Source organism: Penaeus monodon, chromosome 7, assembly GCF_015228065.2.
Source record: "Penaeus monodon isolate SGIC_2016 chromosome 7, NSTDA_Pmon_1, whole genome shotgun sequence".
Lineage (NCBI taxonomy): Eukaryota > Metazoa > Arthropoda > Malacostraca > Decapoda > Penaeidae > Penaeus > Penaeus monodon.
Window position 1 is genome coordinate 56,891,637 of NC_051392.1, and position 6,638 is coordinate 56,898,274.

General features: G+C 30.6%; 1 pseudogene; it reads left to right on the forward strand.

Annotated features, from left to right (window-relative positions):
* Nucleotides 1-1,664: 1,664 nt before the first annotated feature.
* On the forward strand, nt 1,665-1,816 carry LOC119575725 (annotated as a pseudogene).
* Nucleotides 1,817-6,638: the final 4,822 nt, after the last annotated feature.

Here is a 6,638-nt window from a genome sequence, read left to right on the forward strand (position 1 = left end):
ATCGTGAACTATTATATGTTCATTTTGCATATGTTGAATTTAAATATATCGAAGTGAAAATAGAAAATACCGACTAAGACTCACTGATTTGCTTCCACTCCACGGAAATCGTTTAGTAACAGAGAAATCAGAATTAGATATTAATGGTAACCGAACTGACCAACAAAGGTAGACTGAGGACAGGCTGAATTTGAAATAAATACTATTATCTATTATAATAAGATATACGCTAAGTATATATGTCAGGTAGTGAGAATGTAGTTGAATTTAACAATGAAAGTGAGGCATTGCATACTAGCAATCAGTTTGTTCATACACACTGAGGTAATAATTTTTAAAGATACAAAAATCTTTTTGTTTCCTTAAATTCGTTTTTTTAAAAAATTTTTTTTAATTTTCAAGAAAGGGAAAATTGTTTTTGGGAAAAAAGGCAGGTGGAATATTTTTTGAAAAGAAATTTTAAATTATTTAAAAATATTTAGTTTATAATTATATAATATATTTTTATTAATTATATATATTATTATTATATATATATATTTTATAATATAAAATATATATATATATATATATTACATATATATATAATAAATATAAATGTATAGTATATACATTACGTCCCCCCTCAAATATTTTGCTGTATACCATTTGATCAAATATGTAGATTATGCAAATATTTAAAAAAAGGCAAACTACACCCACATCTACTACTTCCCATATCCCAAACCCTAACCGGGGAAAATCCTTGTAGTAGAACAAGTCCCCCCCCCCATTTAAAAAAGTGGGTATTGTAAAGGGAAAAAAACCGTGATAATATGTTCATACTTTTAAAAAATCGCTTTTTAAGGGGCGGTCCCGGTTTTTCCCCCCGCCAAGATTCTCGGAATATATTCAACCACGATGAGGCCTTTTTATGTAATTCTTAAGCGGGAAAGGGAAGGCTCTCAAATTTACCGATGTTCAGAAAGGATTAAAACAGACTGAGTTCTTGAATATTGCTCCACAGGAAAAAAAATTTTTGAAAATTTTTAAAAAAATCCTGATAAGAAGAAAAAAACATACGTATAAAAATGAAGGGAAATTTTTTTTTTCGGGATTGATCGTTTCCCAAAACCAAAACAAAAATACCAGTAAACCCGAAGTAAGTGCCACTGCCCTTTTTACTAAAGTAGCCTTTTCTTGGTTTCAAAAAGGTTAATCCGCCCTCTGAAAAAAAACAACTAACAAATTTCAGATGCCCCTTTTCAATAAATTAAAAAATTATTATTGACCACTATTTGATGCCCCTTATTCCCTTAAAATTTTTTTGGGCCCCTGCTACTAAACCCCTATGAGTGTGATTATTTTCTTTCAAATTGGCATTTTCCTCCTTGAGTTTCTACCCCGTTATTCCCCTGGAAAAATGTGACCTGGTAGCAAACAGTAAGGTAAACTGTATGAAATGAAATGGCCAATTTTGTGTTAAAAAGACGTAGACAAATCGTGGGTATGTATACCGATGTCATGTAGGGATACAGTGTGTAAATAGATGAGTAGGCCGTTGCTAGAAATTGCGTCTTAAAAGTGGAAGGATTGTAAATCCAGGTAAATTATGGAATCATAAATGAAGATTATCGCAATTACTCATTTAAGCGGTCGTGGGTCGCCCCATGGCTTAGGAGAGCATACATCCCTGGCCACAGGTGATGCCGTGATCACGAAGGGGTTCTCCAGGGCAAAGCTCACCATTGCACTCAGTTGGCGCCGACCCCAGCGTTTAACCCAAATGTGATTAATCGAGTGGCAATTTTTGGTAGCGGGGGCCTGCGTTCCCTTATAACATTTCTTTAAAAAAAATAAGAATGGTTCTAAATCCACCTGTCCACCAAGGCATTTTTTTTTTAATATTTTTACCTGCATATATTTCATTAGGTAGTTTGTCAAACCAGCAACAGTTTTACAAACACCAATATATCATTCCAAAACCCACAAATTTTACAGATCACTCCTTTGAGGATACTGATGTACTTGTTCATACAGTAGAGGTAGTTTTTATAATGGGATCAAAAGTATCTTTATTATTTTTCCAAACTATATAAAAGGTATTGGTTATGGGTACTTTGAAGGGTAATCCTTTTCATTACCATTTCTCGACAAATTAGATCAGCATAGTATAAAGCATATATATATATATATATATATATATAATATATAATATAAAATATATATTATATATATATTTTAATGTAGTTCAGTAAATCGGATTTAATGAGAAATAAGAATAGTTGATGTAAATGGAAATAAGATGTGTATGCGAGATATATTATTGCAATTTATACTGATTTTTTCTGGCTAAAGCGCATATTTGCTTCATTTTCTTCATTATTAAGTTTTTAGGGTATATCCATTCTATCTTATCCTAATGCACTTTTTGTCGAAATGAACTTTTGTCGCCTTTTTTTGTTTTGAGAACATATTTATCAGTTTACTATAGTTTGATATTAAATTTAAAATTATAGCATTACGGTTAATTTAAGACGAAATTGTTTGGGGCCTGGAAAGATCTTTAAAATTTCAAGAAAGAGAGAAATGGTTGATTCCTCATAATAAAGTATTTAAAAGTATGCATTTTAATTTATGCTTATAACATTTGAAAACCCCTCGAAGTGGACTTTAAAAAAAAATCGAGTAGGACTATTGAGTTGTTACTTTCCACAGTAATCTTTTTTTAAATGGCGAAAGATTTATGCGTTTTTTTTGTTTTTTTTTTTAAACATCATTTAATATGATTATTTTAATAAACACATTCATTATCACTTTACTATGATTTCAATTGATTTTCATATACACATATAAGAAGAGCTGCTAAAAGAGGTAAATAGCATAACATATCTAGCTCATATTGAAAAATGCCAACAGCATCTGGTGTTCCAGGGGTTTACCCATCAAAATACTGACCAGACCTAACGTTGCTTACTTCGTTGATCGCGAGAAGCGGTGCTTTCAACGTGGTATGATCGTTGGGAGAGGATGAAAAAACATTAACCCGATTCTGTCAGTGTTAACAATTTTCATACAATCATTTAACTAGAATGTAACTTGTTTTGCAATAAACTTCATTACTATTGCATTATAGCTGGGTCGAGTGTGTGAAATAATACACACATACTACTCGCCCCTATAAACTGAATTCTAGGGCGACCAGTTCACCAATAAATGACATTGTATGAAAAGGGGATATAGTCAACACATACAAAGATTTTTAAAAATCAATAAAGATACCAGCAATTCATATAATTATCACTATCGCTTTAACTTGGCGTATGGTTATGTTGCTATGTCATGACAATGATAATGATGATGCTACTATAATATATATAGTAGCATATTTACCATATATATTTAGAATTTTACGTTAGATTGTATATTAACATGCACGGATATAAGTGTATATGTAATATGTATTTTCTTACTAGTATATGTAGCTATTATATACACCAACAGGCATATAGATACAATTACCAGTTATTATCTCGAACCTTAGATTAGTTTAATCATAGTTGCTATTTCGAACCTCAAGTTGGAGAAGTATCTCGACCGTTTAATATTGGAAACTATTATATTGATATCAAGATAAAGACGGAGGTTGACCTAAATATACGCAAATACACACACACACAACACACACAACACACCACACACACACAACACACACACACACACCCACACACACACACACACAACCATCACTACAACATCACACACACACACACACACACATACACACACGTGTACAAATACGTAAATATATATACACATAAGTATATATTCATATATGTATATATTCAGTTATATATATATATATATATATATATATAATATATATATATATATTATATATATATTATATTTAGTATATTATATATATATATATATATATATTATGATAGTATAGTGTATTATTATTATGTATATATGAGAGAGATAGTATAATACATCTCACTGGGAAGTGAGGACGTATATGAAACTTTCAGTAGGGAAGCGAAGATATATATGTATGTAAATGTATACAAGCAGACTTCCTTTTTTTTTCTCTCTCTCTCACACTCCATAATTAATTCCTCTTGAATTACATTCTACAATCTAAACTGAATCCACTTTCGCAAAAATCACAAGAAAATACGAACAAACAAACGCACGAACTCATATGTGACACTTTCCCATCACTCACCTCCCCTCCCGTTCTTGGACTAAGATATAGTTATGTTATTCTCAATAACAGCTGTCCTCAGTATAATTTGTTGCAGTTCCGGTATCATTTATACATAACTCTGGTTTCTCTTCGAACTCATAAATCTTGTGCCTATTACTAGAAGTAATTCCGTGCGTGGGGAAATAATTCAGTGAAGTAAATAATAATAATAATTATTCTAAATATAAATAATTATATATTATATTTTCTATCATTATTAGTATGATTATGTATTCTTGAATCATAAATTATTATAAAATCTGCATGTTAAGTAATCATAATTATGATAATGATATAATGATAATAAAAGTCACATAATATGATGATGATAAAAAATCATCACTCATCATCATCATGGTAATATCAATAGTTTTTTTTTTCTCTCTCTCTCTCTCAACAAATTATCTGTCTATTTTTTCTCTGTCTGTTTGTCTTTCTCTTACTGTCTGTATGTCAGCATCCCTTTCATTTTTCTTATACACTCTGGTCATTTCTCACAAACATTATAAATGGTGTATTAAAACGTTTGATCAATCATTATTAGGTCATATTCATATTACAAAAATGAATTAAACGAAATATTCTGTTATGATATTCTCTCTATGCACGAGGTGAGTTACTGTTGGTTAATTAGCAAGTTTTGCTTTAGGCTAACAGCGTAGCGTTACTTTATAATTGTGTATTTTTGAGACTGGAGAAAAGATAGCAGAACAACAATGTTTGCTATAAAATATAAACGTTTTCCTCGAACACAAGATATATGAGGCTGGAGAAATTTAACGCAACGAAAATGTTTCCCCTAAAAAAAGTAAACGTTTTCTTGCAACACAAGCAAGCGCTATCGTTTTCTACGCCTGTTAGGGATGACTGATTTTATCATTCCGGCGAGGTGGGAGGTGTGTGTCTTTATCCGAGTTGGAAATACATATTATATATATTTTTTTTTTTTTTTAATCACTTAGATCCTGGCAGGCAGCCATCGGTAACGTTTCTGACTCCCACTTGCAAGTTAACTGGTTAACACCTGCTCGTGTTTGGCGGTTCACGAGTGTTCTGCACGGAGATAACGTCCCCCTCTCGAGGTCAGAGGTCACTCAGGTCGGCAGCTATGCAGAAAGGCAGCTGCGGGCCACTCGATTAAGAAATTCGCTAAGCTGGTTCTGGATGGCCGATTCGGTAGCTGTTTTGTTTTCATTTGATAATAAAAAAGATGAGAAAAATATATATATATTATTATATTGGTATTATATTTTTTTATTATATATTTTTTATTATTTATTATGTTTTTATTTAAATTATTTTTATTTTTATTTATTTTTTTTATTATTTATTATTATTTTTATAATCTTTATCATCATTATCATTATTATCATTATTATCTTTTTTGTTATTATTATTATTAACCGTTTTGTTTTCGATTTGATAATAAAAAGGATAATAATAATAATATTATTATTATTATTATTATTATCATTATTATTATCATTATCATTATTGTCATTATTATTATTTATTATCATTATCTTTATCATCATTATCATTATTATCATTATCATTGTTGTTATTATTATTATTATTATTATTATTATTAATTATTATCATTATTATCATTATCATTATTATTATTGTTATTATTATTATCATTATTAATATTATTATTATTATTATTATTATCATTATTATTAGTATCATTATTATTATGATCATCATAGTAATAATAAATTATTAATCTTACTATAATGATGATGATGATGATAATAATAATAATAACAACAATAATATAATACCCCGATTGCACTTGCGCATTCAAAACAAACATTGGCGCCATGTTTTGTCTTAGTTGCCGTTGATGGGGAATAACAGTGGATTCCTTCAAAGTTGGGAACGAATTTACAAGTTTTGCTGACACGGGGACCCCTGAAAACAAACAAATTTGCCGAAGAATGACAAGCTGGAGATTTTCAATAGCCAATGAAAGGCCATATTTTAGACTTTCCTGGGGGATCATGCCCTGGAGTTCAATGTACTATCACTCTCTATCTATTTATGCTATTTATTTTCCACACGGGGACCTCTCAAAACAAACAAATTTGCCGTATATTGACAAGCTGGAGATTTTCAATTAAATGGTAAACAAAAATTGCATCCTGCAATATTGTCGGGAAAATAGCTCTACATAATAGGTGTCCGACAGAAAATGCCCGAAAAATATCCCAACAGACACGAGATACGACAACGAAACTCGAAACACAATTATCGCATGAGCTCAAGCGCGAGAGTGTGTTCTTGTGTGAGAAGTGCTTTCTTGCAATTCGGTCAAACTCTTTTTTCACGGCAGCAAAACTTGCAAATTCGTTCCCAACTTTAAAACAGTCCATTGTTATCCACCATCAACGGCAAGTAGACA